The 19,314-nt window shown below is 35.1% G+C and overlaps 1 long non-coding RNA gene across 2 annotated transcripts; it reads left to right on the forward strand.

The window, feature by feature from the left end:
* The first annotated feature begins 7,693 nt into the window (after nucleotides 1-7,693).
* Nucleotides 7,694-17,782, forward strand: LOC113076583 (uncharacterized). 2 transcript variants are annotated; one of them, XR_003281206.1, is made up of 7 exons: nucleotides 7,698-7,860; nucleotides 8,129-8,463; nucleotides 15,231-15,361; nucleotides 15,446-15,577; nucleotides 15,761-15,871; nucleotides 17,213-17,305; nucleotides 17,657-17,782. It is a non-coding gene; the product is annotated as an uncharacterized LOC113076583 (long non-coding RNA). The 2 variants fall into 2 exon arrangements; XR_003281205.1 differs by having other exon boundaries at nucleotides 7,694-7,860; nucleotides 15,231-15,577.
* The last annotated feature ends 1,532 nt before the right edge of the window (nucleotides 17,783-19,314 follow it).

The raw sequence follows: 19,314 nt of genomic DNA on the forward strand, positions 1-19,314 counted from the left end.
AACACATATAAATGTCACACAAAATCTCAAAGTATAGTTATTTTTATCACAGACCAGAATATGAGATGCTCCCCTCAAAAACTTGATATTAATCAAAATTAATAATAATTATAACAACATCACAATGAGTTTATCATGATATTGCAGCTGGACTCACTATGAGTTCCTGTGTTTTTCATTTCTAGGCTATTTACATCATGTAGTTTTTGTGTAAAGACACGCACAGTCCATTATCAGCATTAAACAGCCTGTGCAAAGCTTTTTAAATGCAGTCTATAGTATTAGAATATGAGCTGGTCATTGTGTCGATTCATTCAGGGCTGCTATGGGTTTAGTACAAACACAACACTAGTCTAGGGAGGAATAGTCTTGTCTCTTGGAAATGCAGAGAACAGCTTTCCTCAGCTTTCCTTGTCCTGTTTGCAAATGGCTAAAAGGGAAGAAAAAAAGAATACATAGAATCAGTTCACAGTTTTATGAAAAGCAATGAAATCCTTATAATCAAGTGATGATAAACTTAATCAGTAACACTTTTGAATAACGGCCCATTAGTTAATATTAGTTAACTACTTTAGTTAACATGATCTAAGCCAGAACAATCCTTCTACAGCATTTATTAACCTTAGTGGATGTTCATTTCAACATTTACTAATGCATTATTTAAAACAAAAGTTGTGCTTGTTAACATTAGTTAATGCACTCTGAATTAGCATGAACTAACGATGAAAAACTGTATTTTCATTAACTAACATGAACAAAGATGAATAAATACAGTAATAAATGTATTGTTCATTGTTTGTTCATGTTAATTAATGAATTAACTAACATTAACTAAAGGACTAGTATTCTAAAGTGTAACCACTTAATCTTTGTAAATAAGTAACGGTAGTGAAATTAAAGAGAGAAGCTTTAGCTCCATCATTAATCTAGACAGTCAGAGGGCTCACTCTGTATATTGTGCTCATAACACCATTTAGTTTATTATATAAACGGCAATATAAGTTAAAACGTAATAAGAATTCACTTAAACTTTGAATTCTTAAAGTCTCATCTTTCACTGCTAACTACGCTAGCGATATTATTAATCGTCTGACACTGCTGGTTAATTAAGCTGTCAACATAAAGTTAAAAATGACCAAAAAACATCAGAGGAAGAACAGCTGAGTCTTACCTGTGAAAGATAACACCCCGAGATCTGTTTTTATTATCGTGTGACGGTTTGTAGGTGTCCAATCTGTCGATGAGTCCAGGTATGTTTTCTTCTGTCTTCTTCTTTTCTTCTGAGTTACGAGAGTTGCCCGCTCCAATATGGCGGCGACGTTGACGTGCGGTCCAGCGGCCAATGAGGCGTCTAGCTATTTATATGTCTATGGTTCGTAGCGGGATCGCGAATCATTTGAGTCAGTTCGGGAGTTCGGAGCGGTTTCGTGAATCATTTGAATCAGTTCGGGAGTTCGGAGCGGTTTCGTGAATCATTTGAGTCGTTTCGGGAGTTCAAAGCGGGTTCGCGAATCATTTGAGTCATTTTGGGAATCGCGAATCATAGCTGTATATGGATATCCATGCGTGTTTAGGTACAATATGTGAACTCGTATTTTTTGTTTTAAAAAATGTGTTATTTTTAAAAGAATAGGTTAAAAAAAAAAAAAACTTGAAAAAATATATATTTTGTTTTTGAGCAACATACAGAATATTAGAAACAGAATTCGTTTTTTTTCTTTGATTTGTTTCCTAAAAAGAAAAAAATAAAGACTGACATCTTTATTTAACCTAAATCTGTTATTAGAGTTATTTAATTTGTTATATAATTAATATACATATAATTTATATAATTTCATATCATTTAGTTATATAATAATAATCATACACATAATTTGATTTAATAATAACCCAATGTGAAGCAAAAACAGAATGTTCTGACAAGCTTTGTGAAATTATATATATATATATATATATATATATATATATATATATATATATATATATATATTACTCTTTATATTTTTTAGGTCAATATGGTAGAATATTATCCTATTTAAATCAAGTTAGGTCAAAAGTAATCTAAAGTAGTCTGATTAGATTACCTAAAATGTGTAATGTAATGGATTATGTTACTAACTATAATTTTTGTCATGTAATTTGGAATCAGTACCGGATTACAGTTTATATAGCTAGGCTATTTTAGTTCCCTCACTCCACAACAATCCTTTCAATTAACAGTATTTAGAAAAGAACAAGAATTAAGAATATAAGAAGCTATAGCAATACAGACGACAAGCCAAAACAAATTAATTTAAAACAAAACGAAACTGAAACCAACATTGGTACAGTGATAACACTTAATGGCACAGATTTTACTATATATTTAAACTGCGCAGTGTTTATGTATTTTATTATGGTAATGAAGAGACTGCATTGTCAAAGTAACTGTGGGATTATATTATATATATTATATATATTGTGCAGGATTATATACACATTATGAACAGAGCAATGTAGGGATTATATACACATAATGAACAGCAGCAACGTGAGAGCTGTGGTAATAAATACAGTTGGATTGAGTGTGCAAACATATTGTTAAACAATGTATTCTATGCAAAATAACAGTAATGCAATGATATTTTTATAGAAATAGTTGACTGTGCTCTGTACAGAAGTACTGTGAGGAGTGCAGTAAAAGAGCAGGTGCAGGTTAGATTGGTGTTGTGGAGTTCAGAAGTGTCACAGTCTCGGGGAAGAAGCTCTTCTGAGTCTACTAGTGCGAGAGCGTAGGCTCCTGTAACTCCTGCCGGATGGAAGGAGGATGAAGAGTTCATAGTGAAGATGAGAGGCATCCTTGATCATGTTTCTTGCCCTGCCCAGACAGCGCTTCTGATAAATGTTCTCGATGGAAGTTAACTGGGTGTCAGTGATCCATTGAGCAGTTTAAGGCTCCGTAAGAAGTAAAGGTGCTGCTGTGTCTTTTTGACCAGGGTGGAGGTGTTTTAGTTTTCTCCACCCGCTGGAGTGCTTTGTGGTCAGATGCAGAGCAACTGCTGTGTCATACTGAGAAGCAGTTTCTAATTTGTCAGGTTTTTAATGATATTTGTTGACTCAAACGGTTTGAGTAAACCTAATTTGTCAGGTTTTTAATGATATCTGTTGACTCAAACGGTTTGAGTTAAGTCACTTGTCAGGTTTTACAGTGAAGGGTGGTCTGATGATCTTAATGAGCTAACGCTCGTAATCTTCATCGATGTATTTTCTTTCCTTGTTTGTAGCGTCAGTGCGTAATGTTACACATCTGAGCAATTAAAAAATGTGAAATCTCTCGAGGCCACCTGCAATTTACAAATATGGATGAGTGCAGGATCTTCAGATTTTCTGTGTCAATGAGCAGATAATGGTTGTTCACTCAAAGGTCCTGAATTAATTAGTTTTAATAATTGTCTTTCCATTTACTGTTTTTTTCTTCACTTATTGCATTATCTATGTTCTTGATACTTGAAGGTTACACTGTTGTTACAAGTTACTCCTGTTGTATTAGCACTACCAGTGCACTAAATGTATAAATTAAATAAGTGTTTTTCTATTTAATTTTGTACTTATTGTCTTACCTGTGGTCTTGATAGTTGTTTATCTAATTACCTTTTATGTGTTACACTGCCCCTTTACTGGTTTTATATACCTTACTGTAAACTGTACACATTTACCTCAATGTGATGCACAAATAATGAGATACAGAATTGATCAATTTTGTCATTTATTGTTGTAACAGGTGGTATGCAATATGCATAACAATGATAATGCTGTTCATGCATTGGCAACATTTAATGTAAGGCTGTGAAAACAATTAATAGCATCCAAAATAAAAGTAGTTTATTTAAGGTACATTTCTGTATATGTATATAAATGCACATACATACACGTGTATATCACCCTCTTCACATGAACCCTGAGGTGATCTATCTGCCGTGTTTCCTCCACATCTTCTGCATCCAGCTGCGTCCTCTGGTGAATGCAGGTATTTTCACTTCTGCACACACGAGTCCAACACTGTCTCTGTCACATCCACCATCTGCCAACACCAAGTCTCCAGGTAATAGTTTATTAAGAAGGCCATTATTCTCAGCCACATGTTTGTCACTGACATGACCTCCCCACATGAAAGAGAGAGATCCTTGTGGTGTAATGCCAATGAGATACTTTAGGATGTGCTAGTGTTTATAGTGGGGAAATGTCTGTGCTCTAGCTTTGAGATTTAATGCTCTTTTAATGCAAATTTTTATAGCATCCAAAATAAAAGTAGTTTAGTTGTAAGCAACATCTCAAAATGACAGTCCTGACATTAATAAAGTGTGTGGTGTAACAATGACTCCATTGCTAGTGGTAAAAACAACAACAAAAGTTAAACGTGTTTTGTTTATAACTTACCACGTATAACTTAATATTTCACAGGAATCTGACTTGAGGGGTTTATCAGTCTCTCAACAGTGACAAAAAGAGTACGGGTGTTATTTAAGTTACTGTTTATAAGGTTTGAGAAGAAATTCTGTCTTGCTGTGGCTAGTTTCACATTAAAAGCATGAAGGCTGTCTTTATAGATGCTATCGTGAATTTCAAGTTTCGTCTTTTCTGCATTGTCTTTTCATCGTCTGAACTGCTGTTGATCTTCTCCAAACTGATTTCTGTCTGTTTGTTTTCTTACTGACTATTATTGGAGCAATATCATCAATAACATTCTTAACTTTTGAGTTGAAGGAATCAAGGAGAATATCAACAGAGTCTGCAGAAATGCTTGGTGTTAAAGATATAGCCTCCATAAATAGTTCACTTGTGTTCTCGTTAATGCATCTCCTTCTGACAGAGACAGATCTAGATTCAGTTGTAGCAGAGATCAATATATCAAAGAAAATACAGAAGTGATCAGATAGTGCTATGTCCTTAATAACAATGGATGAAATGTTTAGACCCGTACTGATGATTAAGTCTAGAGTGTGTCATCTTTGTGTGTGTCCATCACATGCTGAATCAGGTCGTATAACACTGATATCCCTATCCCCTTCACACTGCTCTTTCTACAGTACACCTAGGCCAAGTGGACATGGTGGCGGCTTAGCAACGATTTTTAGGAACTCATTTAAATGCAGACTTCTGCCTGTAGATGCCTTTTCTAGCTTTGAGGCACAGCTCTTAAAAATTGATCTAAATGGCCCCATACTCTGTGTATTGGTGTATAGACCTCCTAAAGTCAATTCAACTTTTATTCACGAGTTTTCTGAGTTTCTGTCCAATCAAGTGTCTCGCTATGACAGGCTAATGGTGTTGGGTGATTTTAACATTCATGTCTGTTGTCCATCAAAACCTTTGGTCAAAAATTTTATGAGCCTTATGGACTCACTCAGTTTTATACAGTCAGTCTCTAGCCCTACACACTCCTTAGGCCATACACTGGATCTTGTTTTGACTCGTGGTTTTTCTGTGCACATCTGTGAAGTAGCTGATGCTGGCATTTCTGACCATTTCCCTGTAGTGTTTGAGCCTGTTATTTCAATTGTAAAGCCTTCAAATTCTCTGCCTGTACATTATTCACATGCGTTTCATGCTACGACTGCATTTGAATTTTCTGAGTCTTATTCCAAGCTCATTTCAAACTCTACTGTCAATTCTTTATCAGTCTGTATGGATACTGAACAACTGGTTGAAATTTTCAACTCCGCCTGTTGTACTGCTCTCAATACAGTTGCTCCACTTAAACGTAAAAACCGTAAGGCTATAACTAGTCCTCAGCCCTGGTTAAATGCAGCTACTCGTACTCTCAGACAAGAGTGCAGAAGGGCTGAGCGCAGGTGGAAAAAGGATGGCCTCCAAATCTCTTACCAAATTTTAAAAGACCGCTTAGTTGCCTATCAAAAATCTAGGCAACTAAGGGCCAAGCTTTGCAGTGGTTCACCTCATACCTAAAGGGGAGAACTTTCTCTGTGAATATTGGGTCATTCACTTCTCCCGCCATGCCTATCCAATGCAGTGTTCCGCAGGGATCCATTTTTGGCCCTCTTTTATTCTCCCTCTACATGCTTCCTTTAGGCTCAATATTCCGGAAATATAATATAAATTATCACTGTTACGCTGACGACCTTCAATTATATCTTCCAATCAAATATGCCAACGACCTTTCCTTAGACCGTCTGTTCTTATGTCTAAATGAAGTTAAATCCTGGATGTCAAATAACTCACTGCAACTAAATGAAAATAAAACCGAAGTGCTTCTACTGGGTCCTGCTGCTACCAACAACTCTGTCAAAACACAGTTTGGTTTTTTAAGTAATAATTTGCACAATCATGCCAAAAATCTTGGTGTCTATTTTGACCCTCTTTTTCAATTTGACAAGCAAATAAATGCAGTTGTGAAGAGTAGCTTTTTCCAACTTAGATCTGTAGCAAAAGTAAAACACTTTCTTTCTAGAAAAGACCTTGAAGTAGTGATTCATGCACTAATTTCCTCTCGACTAGACTACTGCAATTCGCTCTATATTGGCCTACCTCAATCTACACTTTCCCGTTTACAGATGGTTCAAAACTCGGCAGCTAGATTGCTGACAGGAACTAGAAAAAGAGACCATATCTCCCCTGTCCTTGTCTCATTGCATTGGCTTCCCATAAAATTTAGAATAGATTTTAAGATCCTTCTTTTTGCATACAAAGCATTGCATAACTCGGCCCCGGATTACATTTCTGATCTTGTAAAACCTTACACAGCTGTTAGGCAATTAAGATCTGAAGATCAGTTACTTTTATCGGTTCCTCGTTCTCGCTGCAAATCAAAAGGTGATCGAGCTTTCTCTGTAGCTGCCCCAAAGCTCTGGAATGGTCTACCCTTGAGTATTAGGGCTTCTCCATCACTGGATGTTTTTAAAACTAGCTTAAAGACATATTTTTATACCTTAGCTTTTGAGTGATACTGTTTATGTATTTATATTATTTTTTTTTAAAATGTATATATAGCTGGTGTTTTATGTATAATTGGTCTGTTGTATATGATATTTGCTTTTATCTCCACTCTTTTCTATTTTAAATCATGTTTTACTGTAAAGCACTTTGGATCAGCTACAGTTGTGTTAAATTTGTGCTATATAAATAAACTTTGACTTGACTTGACTTGACTGATAAATGCATGTAATTCACTAAATCTATCATGATCAAAGAAGCTTTTGTGTTGGGATATATTTATATCTAATGTGGTTTGATCTGTTGTCTTGACAAACAGCTTCGACATCAGCATGTATATTATTAGATGAATGTGGTCAGTGTATCTTTTAGTAGTTTAAAGTCTTCTTTTTTTTCTTCTGCTTATATGAACTAAACATTTTTACTTCCACTCCACACAAAATGCCATATGAAAATATGAGAGAGCACACAGTTACAACAAGTGATCTGTTCTGGATCCATAAAGCAGTTGGAGAATCTGTGAAATCAGTCTGAGAGGAGAAACTATTTGATCAGACACGAAGAACAAACCGACTGAAGACAGTTACAGGAGAAACCAGAGTCAAAGACTCTCAGGATCTCACGATCAAACACTGCTTTAACACATTTTTAACATCTATATTTGGCTCAGCTTATTTCTGTTGAAAATGACAGCATTGATCTCCAGGAAGCTCAGAAGAGCTGATGATCTTGTGCATCAATGCTGAATAAATAGAGGGTTATTTAGCTGACAGGAGAGTTTGACTTCACTTTACTACAGAGCAGCCTCACATCAGCTCATCTGTCTCATCTCTCATTACTGATCCAGTTTGTCTCTTCATATCTGTGGACTGAAACCGCTCAAGATGTTTGACAGAGTTTGCTTCTGGTTGTGTTTGTGGCATATGCTTGGTGAGTTTGAAATGTGTATTTTTTTACTCTCTCAAATATGTGTGTTTGTTTTTCTAAATATCCTTTATATAAAAACAGTGAAGCTCAAACAGCAGCAGCTTTAGTTTCAGTCCTGTGTCGGCAAATGGGTTTTATTCAAAATCACCACGAATTTTTTTTTCGTTTTGTTGTTTGGTTATTATTGGTCCAAGATTTACATTTCAAACTGTTTACTTCAGTAAACCTTCACCTTAATCTGTGACAAACTCTGTTTGTGTTTGTTCTTCAGGTGTGTTTCTGATTCAGATGAAGTGAAGTCAGTGTCTGTGATGGAGGGAGATTCAGTCTCTCTACAGACTAACACTGAACTACAGACAAATGATGAGGTATTCTGGACATGTGGACACTCAGAGACTCGTATAGCTGAAATTGATAAAGACACTGGAAGATTCTCCACATGTGATGTTCTTGATGGGAGATTCAGAGACAGACTGAAGCTGGATCATCAGACTGGATCTCTGATCATCACAAACACCAGAAACACAGACTCTGAAGTGTATGAAGTAACCATCAGAAGTAGGAAAGAGACCATGTACAGATTCAGTGTCTCTGTTACTGTCTCTGGTGAGTCAGATTTACAGTGTTATTTTTGCTGCTGGTCTTCATAATAATGATTCACAAATAATGATTTATTTAAAATCACATTTATTGATGCATTTTTTGTTAAGTCTATTATTTTTCTTTTGCTCATTATTGTGGGGCTTCCCAGCTAGAATGTTTTTGTTCTAAACATGTTCTAAGAACATTACCATGGATTGTTCTAACAATGTTTTAAGGGGGTAGTTTTATTTTTGCTCCCAGAACGTTCTCTCAAAAGATGGGATAACGTTCTCTAAAAACATTCTAAAAATATTTATTAATAACATTATTAAATTTATGCATTTAGCACAGTGGCATAGCCACGGGTGTGCCAGGGTGTGCCTGTGCCACCCACACCTAAAAATAGATGCAGAATTATTTTTTATAGTCTCAATAAAACATTTTTTACTAAACGTGGGCTATGGTTGTTTACTTAGAAAATCAACCCTTTCACGCGTAAGTTACAAATATTTTAACTGACCCTTTGTTTCCATGGCGACGCGTCATGATCGTCACGTGACAAACCGCAGCCACAAACGTTTTTAGTTTTTCATTTTTTATTAAAATATATACACAAACTTGCTTGCCATGTCAACTATCTGATATTCCGATTTTTTCGTTTAAAAAATTTATAAATGATCTTGATCTATAACGAGATGAGCGCTGCAGTTCAGAGTCCTGTCAGCCGGATTTTACGCACAGCACTTGAATTCCACAGTTTCTCCCAAAATACATGAAAGTAAGTTGCTGTTGAACTGGACGAAGAATAGAGTAAACTTTATTGTTCTGCTACGTGTGTCTGATATATGAATAAAACACGTCTGCAAATTACATTTGATTAGATAGTTTTTGCTGCTTCCATAGACATCAGTGTGTATTTTACAAACTACCAATGTATTGTTTTACTAGTGATTATGTATATTTAAATGTATGTAACCTAAAATAAACATTATGTGGTTGAAAACACTGCATTAATTGTGATAAATGACAAGCGCTGAGCGCGTCCGTCTCTGGCTCAGTGCAGAGCCATATAGAGTGAGAGTTGCGACAACTCCATTGACTCCAATGGAACGCTTTTTTTACAGCAATGGCGGCTCGTGGAGCCTCTAAATAGTTCCCGGAAGTAGCAGCAAACCGATGCCGCGCCGTAGAGATGCAGCGGAACAAACCGTTCGCGACGCACTTTTAACAGGTAAGACGTTTAAATAATAAGATTGAATATTATCAGTACATCTTAATAACAATAAATTGCCAATTAAAACCTTCTAGTAGATTATCACTCATTAAATGAGTAGATTTAAGGTTTGTTATCAGATAACTAACAGATTAGGCTAAGATTGGAGCTGAATAAAGTTAGTAACGAACACCCTATTAATTGTAAAATCTGTTCTCAAAATTCAGTTTCATCCATCGTGTTTGCAATTAGAAAAAAGAGTATAAACATATTTTTTGCATGGTGGGGAAAGTTAGCTAACGTTACATAGCCAATTACGTTAGTTCAATATAACGTGTGACAGCGGTGAGTGGAAGTGGTAAAAACGAGGTTATAAAGTTTGTTCCTTATTACACGTATTAAATTACTTAATAATAAAATGCACCCTATTGGTATACATTTAGAGTGAATTGAGTTTGCAAAAACATTGGTGCAGTGTTTTTAGTCATTGTGATTCATTTACTATTACCTGTCTATATTATTTAATAATACTGTATTATATACTTAAACTTGTTAGTGTATAAAAGTAACATACTGTATCATTCTGTGGGTGCTGGTGGGTGGAGGATTAGTGGTGCCACTGAACTGTTCTGGGATGGAGCATCAGTGAGGATGCAGGTCAGGAGAGCTGAGGGGACCTTTTTTTTTTATAGCTAAATTTTCATTATTTTTCTTAGTGCTGCCTTTGCATTGTGTGATTATTATTTTTTTTTTTGTCTCTTAAATTTTTTGAATAGACCCAGGTAACTGGCTGATGGTTCACTGGAATGCTGACTGGCTGCTGACTGACTTGCTGCTGGTTGACTGGGCAGTGTCACCTGTCCCTGTCTCTCCTCTCTAGCCATGTCCTTTTTCTTCACTCTCACTTTCCCTTCTCTGAGTGTCCTCGTTCTTTTTTCCTCAACCTTTAAAACTGATAGAGGTAGAATACATGGTTTTGCTAATTTTAAATATTGAAAATATCAAATCACTTTACTTCAACTAGTACGAGTTTGTACTTATTATATATGAATCACCTGAAATAACATAGCTGTAATCAGCAGCCATTTCTTGTATGTTCACAGGTCTAGGGGTGCATCGTTGAGCAGGGCCCTCCTCTTTTTGACCACAGGACGATGTACAAAGATTGTGGGAATAGCATCTGACCTCAGCCTACTCTTGAATTTTTTGGTCATGACAAATTGCTTTGCCGCAATTTGTCTGCATACTGACTTCAGTTTAGTTTCCACACACACCTTTTTTTTTGTCTACCCACATACAGTACATATCACATGGTGGTTAAATGCACAGTTATATGTAACACTGATGACTCCCTGCAATGTCTCACCATGAGTCTCAGCTCCCTGGGTTTTGCAAGGCTTTGCTTGTTCCTTATTTCTAGTAAAACATTGTCAATTTAAAAAAGTACAAATAAATTTAAGTATAATTACCTAACAATTTTTTGTTGTTGTAATTTTTATTTGTATTTAGATTGCTCCTGCTGACTTGAGCCAACCATTATTTTCTCCTCTCTATGTCAGCTGGGAAGACATACATTCGCACACCTTCCTCTGACCGAGTGGAGCATCCCCATGCAGCACAGCAAACCATGGTGGAGACTATGCAAGGACAACATTAAAGAAAGGACACATACAAAATGCTTGTCATGCTATTAAATTTATTAGATATGTATTCATGAATTGCTGTAAATAGTTAATTGTATAATTACAATTTAAAATAACTGTTTTCTATTTTAAAATGGAATATACTCCTGTGATGCCAAGCTGAATTTTCAGCATCATTACTTTTGAATGGCAGTGTACATGTTTATATACGAGTATGCTTAAGTTGTTTTAAACCTGAATATATTGTGTACATGAATAAGTATTGTAAGAATTATACTAGATATAATAGGTATATTATTTATAATACATACTTATATTACTATATGTAATTGTAAGAATTATAAACAGTAAGCTTCATTTTACATTTATTTAACATGCTAATTACAGCTGCTAACAGTTAATTGATCCATAGTGCGGTGCGAGCTGAAAATCACCTGTCACCAGCCTGTCTCTGTACTACCTGAAAGTCATCAATATGACATGAGTTAACATTAGATCAGTGAAAAAAAGGACAATATGTAACGTAAAAAGGCAACAGCAATCCGTGTTTATACAACTTAACGTTAGCCTCAAATACGTTTTTAAAAAAACGGTAATTGAACACTAATCCTCAAATATTACCCGATTTGATATTTTAAAAACAACATCGCTGTAACTACATACTCATGCTACATACATATGTCAGTGTGTTGTATAAATATATAAAATAAATGCATTTATTGACTCCTTATTACCAGAAATCGCAGTTCTGTCACTCTACTCTATCAGTTTGAATGGCCGCCAACGCACTTCCTGGAACTATTTGAAGTCTACACGAATCACGTGACAACCAAACATTTCGAACTTCCGTTGTCGCAACTCTCTCTCTATATGGCTCTGGCTCAGTGCAGCCAACGCGCTAAAGCTGTTTGAATCTGACAGTTCTGTGACGTCACTGAACATTCTAAATCATACTCTCAGGGACACAGAAATAAGAATCCAATATATGGTGCAATAATGCTCAAAATGTTAAAATGTAATTTACATTTTAAATTATTTTTGTTAAAATATATCTGCTGACATTTGGACTGCCAACCAATCAGCAAACAGCAGCTGACTGTGACCCCAGCAGTCTATGATATAAACAGAACATTTTTGATTGCACATTGCTAGCTAGCAATATGTCACAGAGCTCCTTTCTTGATTTTTTTTTAGCAAAAAAACTTGGCTTGATGGACAGCCGGACACAAGGCCAAACGTTACACCTGATGAGGATGTTTCTCCCTCACCGGGCCCAACATCAACAGACAGTGTTGCCAGATTGGAAATGTCCAAGTATCGTACCAGAAGTTCAAAATTATCGTATTTGGAAGAAAATTATTACATTTAACAATTAACTACATTTTGACACGACCTGCAAATTACCACTAGGAGTATGGTTGGACGGAAGCAGTGCAACCAAAATACTATCCCATAATTTTGCACAGTAATCTGACAATAAATGTGGCACACCCAGATTTTCATATGCACACCCAGAGTCTCTTTTCTGGCTACGCTACTGGTTCAAATGAAGAAAAAAAAGAGGATAAAACTCCAGCAGAAGGACATAGTTCACATTAAGAGGAGCATCCAGCAGTTCCAGCAGGACATACAGAAGATCAGGTCACAGCTGTATTCATACTTTTGCATTTGTTATTATTATTATTATAATTATTACTCCTCCTTTGCAGAAATTAATTTAAACACATATCTAAATAATATTAATATATAATAATAATAATGATAATAATAATAACTAAAAATTTCTCCCTTTCAGGGTGGCCGCAGGTTCTTAAAAAGTGGTAAATGTAACTTGTTTATATCTGTAGACACGCTGTGATAGATGTGTGTGGGATTAATGGGAGGATTATATCTTAAGGTTACTGAAATATTTCAGAAAACATATTGTAATGTCATTAAAGACATGAGAAGACAATTACCCATAGAAGGTCAATTAGACAATACAGTGTATCATCAATATTATCAGCTGATGAAAATCCTCTTTATTTCATGATAATAGATCCTGTTTTCACCTCATTCATTACACTGATGACTTCAGATCTGTTCATTGACACATTAAGATCATTTTATTGCTGTCAAGATCAGAAAACAACACGGTTATCAGTTATTGTGACATTACAAGATGAAACTATCACAACAGCATTTATTCATTAGTCTGTGATAAACCATGTTTCATATAAAACACACATTCAGTTCAACTCAATTCAGTGGTGGTTTATTTGTACCTTGCAAATTTGTAAAATGATATTTCTATGTTTATTCTTTCACTTTTTTAATTCTTACATTGTTTATATTTGGCATCTTTTAATTGTGTTTTTTTTTGTTATATATTTATGTGTCTGTATATTAATGAAAGAGAAGATGAATAATAATAAAAAATACTTTTTTTTATTAGCTTACAAGTACGAGCATCAAAGCATCATGAAGAAGATAAATCTGCAGAGAACAGAGTTTACTGAAGAACAGAGAGAACATGAGAGATCTAGAACCCTGCAGAACCAAACACACTGAAGAACAAACAGCTTGTGTTTATTCTTCATCCTTCAGTGATGAGACTGAAAAATGTTTGTGTGTGTATATATATATATATATATATATATATATATATATATATATATATATATATATAAATATATATATATATATGTGTGTGTGTGTGTGTGTGTGTGTGGATTTCATCAGTGGCGGGTCACATGTTCACTCCTACTATGATGATTCTGATTTTATTACATTCTGTGTAAACGGTGATTTATAACGGATCAGTAACAACAAGATCACAGTTGAAGTTCACACAGTCTGTCTGAGAGAGAATCTCCTGGAGAAATCAAAACAAATGAACACAACTGCACACAGAAGAAACATAAAACTGTAACTTAGTTCTTATATTTATAACATACAGCCCAGTTAAGCAACATGACACGACCAAGAGAGTGAAGTTTCCCTGGAAACCATGATTGAAAATTTGACATTTTAAAGTGTTAAAACGAATAGTTCATATATATTTTAGTTCAATATTTGATATATTGTCAAAGTTGACTGTTTTTGCTCCATTTATGTGATATATAAAATAAAATAAAAACAAACAAATTTAAAGCATAAGCAACTCTTTATTACCACATTCAGTGTTATAGAAAAGTACCACCATGACAACAATTTGAAACCAGAAATGCATCATGTAACTGTAAGAATAAATAATATTTATAATAAAAAATAATAATAAGTATTATTATTACACCCATTTGTAAGGAAGGTTGTAAATGAGCGAATTACTCTAGACAATGCTGTCACGTCACGGGGCAATCATGTTTGGGTCAAACTGTAATACTCTGCTTCACAATGGTAAGGTACTGCCTAAATTTCTGCCGTACTCATTGAATATCTGTCCATGTGAGAACAGATAAACGTCGATCTCTCTCATCTCTCACACTTTTTACAGTCTAATGATTGAGATTCGAGTCTCAAACAAGATCTTTCTTCTGTGTTCCTGGGGTTTATCTTCATCAGATCCAGAAATGTTTCTGTCTAAAAGCACATATATCTACATCACAGCAACCAGAGATGATAAATTCAGAAAATAAGATGAAAATAACTGGACATTTTCTATTTGTATGTAGAAACTGGAAGTTTATTATAATTAATTGAGTTCTGAACTAATTCAGTGAATCATACATTTCATATATCTTAATTATTCATCATAAACTACAGAATAACTGAATAAATCATTCAATCTGAATTCATAGACTATTGCTGTAATGAAAGAAATGTAATTACGTTTCTTCAAATAAAAACAGGACTGCATATAATTCTGTTATATAGCATATAATCATTACCTTTCAGACTGATATGTTTGTCTTGGATTATTTGATATGATTTGTCATTATTCATTAACCCTTCAGAGTAGTCAAATGTATCAGAAGGAGGTGAATGGAGCAGATTGAGAGGGAGAATGTGAAGAAACAGCAGGTGGCGCTAGTGCACTGTTTTAGTTTGGGATCTGCTGTTAGAAGGAAGAAGAAGGAGAAAGCAGGTGTGTTTGTGCTTCACATTCCTGTCCAGTTGGTGGCGCTGATGCACGAGATCTGTTGTTAACTGGACTTTGATTTTCTCCAAGATGAAGTCGTGTCAGGTGACAAACATCAATCGTGAAGATCGCACAGGTGTTTAACAGCGATCACAAACCGAAAGTGTTGGAAAGACTTCTGGATTCTGTTCCTGCAGCACAAGATCGTCTGAACTACTGCAAGTAAGTCTGAATACTTTCACCATTACACTTATTTAGGAGAATGATGAACGCTTTTCAGAGCTGGATGAAGCGTGATTTGTTCAGTTATAACTTATACCTGTCTGTCGCCGAAGTAAACCACCGAGAAACAGAAACATTTGTTCCTCTGAACTCTCATGATCTTGATCTGATTGTCATGTCCAGGTCATGATGAGCATCTGATCGTCTTCAGAGACACAAAGATCTCAGTGTTGAGCTGTTCATCTGCAGTATGTCAGAGAAGAGAGGAAAGATGAGTCTCTCACACAAACAGAGGTAAGACTGAGTCTGTTTTCAGAGAATCATTTTAAACACTGCTGCACTTTCAGAGGATTGCTGGAAAAAACACAACCTTAACAAACTTTGTGTTATATTTACGTATCATTTGCAGAACTTTGGAGTTTCATAATGCTCTCATTAAAAAAAAAGATATTTTAAAAATAACCAATAGATGATAAATATCTCATAACTGAAAATCAAAATCATAATTTACAGTCATTTTACAGTCGCTCTTCAGCACTGGGTCTGTACTTAAGTCAATTATTCCACATCAGTGACTTCAGTTTTAGGTCAGACATAAAAAATTACTCCACACTTAATTTAAAGGGTCATATGATGCTTTTTATTGTTTTAATCTTTCTTTAGTGTGTAATATAACTGTTTGTGTAAGATCTTCAAAGTTACAAAGGTCACAGTCTCCTGTAAAGTGATTTATTCTGTCTAACAGAGAACACTGATCCAGAAATGATTAAAAGTCCTTGACTGAAGTCCAGATATTAATTTCACAAATGTCTGCATCACAAAGTAAATTATTAACGTAATGCTGTTCAAAGGTTTACACAAAGAGAAGACGAGGCTTCAGTGAGTTTTAGTGTTGTCAATCATGTTGTGGAGACGCTGTGTGTTTGGATGAGAAAGCAAACCCTCTTTGTTTGGATTCAGTGTTTAAGATTTATTAATAACTCTGTTCCTGAGCCGTACGACCCAAAGGTTAGCTTGTGTACAGCACACTTTATGAAGCTACAGTGCATTTTCTCCCAGCTTCCTGTGTACAACATCAGATATACACACCTAAATACACTGTACATAAAATACAATAAACCACACCTAAATACACTGTACATAAAATACAATAAACCACAGCTAAATACACTGTACATAAAATACAATAAACCACACCTAAATACACTGTACATAAAATACAATAAACCACACCTAAATACACTGTACATAAAATACAATAAACCTAACCTAAATAATTGTATTTTATGTTGACACTTCAGGACATATAGTTGTTACAGTGAAGAAGAAAAAATATAACTTTATGAGATTGTATCTGAAAGATTAGAGAGTTGCAAAATAAAAGCTTATCTCTGAAAGGTTCAGCCCAGACTTGGACTCTGAGTCCAACAGATACGGTAATTATTACAACGACATTGTTACTTTTATTATTATTACACCCAATAAACAAAGTGGTGATTTTTTAAAATAGCATCATATGCTCTCTTAAATTGAAGTATGCTAACAGAACTGTGTAGCGTTGAAACTTCTGTTCTCCATTTTAGTCAAAAAAAAGAAAATGCAAAAGAAGTTTCTCTTCTCTCTTTGTGTCATTAGTGTAAGATCAGGATCACATGTGTCTGTGAAGAGTGACCGGTCAAAGGATGATAACATACCAGACTTCAGTGAGAAACAAACATCTATCAAAAGGTATTTATTATCTTTAACATTATAATGTTGTGTTGGCTTATTTCTCCACTAAGATGCTTATGATAGAAATGAATGAAATAAAACAATAAATCACTGATTTCCTCTTTATTGAACTCCGTCTGGAGCTTCTTTCCAGTAACACAATCAAACAAGCAGACACAAGGAGGTATAAATTAACCATGAAAAATACATCATGCAGCCAAACATGAATATGTCTTTCCATCGGTCCATAGTCATAGATGAACAAATGCATGTCAATACTGTGCTTCATTACCATCCTCAACAGTGAAGCTCTTTAAATGAGACTGAAGGAGCTCCTGTAGTAAAGTGTTTTGTTCTTTGTGTCATTAGTGTAAGATCAGACTCACATGTGTCCAGCTCTGTGTCTGTCAAGAGTGACCGGTCAAAGGATGATCCACTAAACTTCAGTGAAGAAACAACATCACGAACCAAACGGTATTTGATGCGTTTCTTATTTCTGTTTAAACATAGACTGTGTCAGAAAGTGTGTCAGTGAATAATTATCATAAAACCTATAGTCCATACATTTATCACAGTATTGTTTTTCTCTTTGCTAAAATGTTTACAAGATATTTTGGTCATATTTCTTATTTTATTTACTATCAGGCTTCAGTATGAAACATTAGATCCAGATTTACAGTCTCACAGGAACCACAATAATTTTACAGACAGTCTCCTGCAGATCTTCCAGGTAATAAACATGTTTTCAAGAGCATTTAATAATAATATTCAATAAGAATGTGACAGAACTTTTATTTCAATTTTTTCTTTTTAAGAACCTATAAAATAAGAATTAAAGTCTATTTTTATTCATATTTACAGCAAATTACTGTTTGTTTCAACTTGATTTTTGATGAATATGTTTAATTACTGAATAAATAATTTTGACCGAATATAGATGAAGCTTTTTTTTTCTGTCATTCATTCTTGTCTTTTTTGTAGGATCTTGAGAGCAAAATAATCACATTTCTGAAGAAAGAACTGGAAAAGTGTAAGAAAATATTACAAAAAGAGGACATGCAATACTTTGTGAAGGACTTTAATGAGAACAGATGCAGTATGAAAGAAGCAGCTCTTGATCTCACGCTCTACTTCCTGAGAGAGATGAAGCAAGATGAAGCTGCTGACACTCTAGAAGGTAAGAGACTCGTAATCATCTGTCAGATTGTCACTTATAAATGTAGAGAGAAAATATGATTAAACAATATCTGTATTTTTGTTTCTGTTTAGATGAACTGTTCTTCATTCATCAGCTAAAGTGTAGCCTAAAGAAGAAGTATCAATGTGTGTTTGAAGGAATTGCAAAGCAAGGAGACTCTACACTTCTGAAGAACATCTACACAGATCTCTATATCACTCAGGGTTGTAGTGAACAGGTCAATACTGAACATGAGGTGAGACAGATTGAAGTTGCTTCCAGACGTCATGAATCACAGGAGATACAGGTTGAGTGCAAACATTTGTTCGAAGCACCTGAACAAGACAAGCAGATCAGAACTGTACTGACAAAAGGAGTTGCTGGCATCGGAAAATCAGTCTCTGTGCAGAAGTTTGTTCTGGATTGGGCCGAAGGAAAAGAAAATCAAGATATCAGCTTCATATTTCCTCTTCCATTCAGAGAGATGAACTTAAAGGAGCAAGAAAAACTAAGTTTGATGGACCTTATAACTCAGTTTTTCCCAGAGACAAAAGGACTGAACCTTACAAGAAGAAATCAATTCAAAGTCTTGTTCATTCTTGATGGATTGGATGAATGTCGACTTCCTGTAAACTTTAAGGATAATGAGACGTGGTCTGATGTTTCATCACCAGCCTCTCTGGATGTTCTCCTGACGAACCTCATCAAGGGAAATCTGCTTCCTTCTGCTCTCATCTGGATCACCAGCAGACCAGCAGCTGCCAGTAAGATTCCTCCTGACTGTATCGACCGGCTGACAGAGATACGAGGATTCAATGATGCACAAAAGGAGGAGTACTTAAGAAAAAGA

Source organism: Carassius auratus, unplaced genomic scaffold, assembly GCF_003368295.1.
Source record: "Carassius auratus strain Wakin unplaced genomic scaffold, ASM336829v1 scaf_tig00020785, whole genome shotgun sequence".
NCBI classification, from domain to species: domain Eukaryota; kingdom Metazoa; phylum Chordata; class Actinopteri; order Cypriniformes; family Cyprinidae; genus Carassius; species Carassius auratus.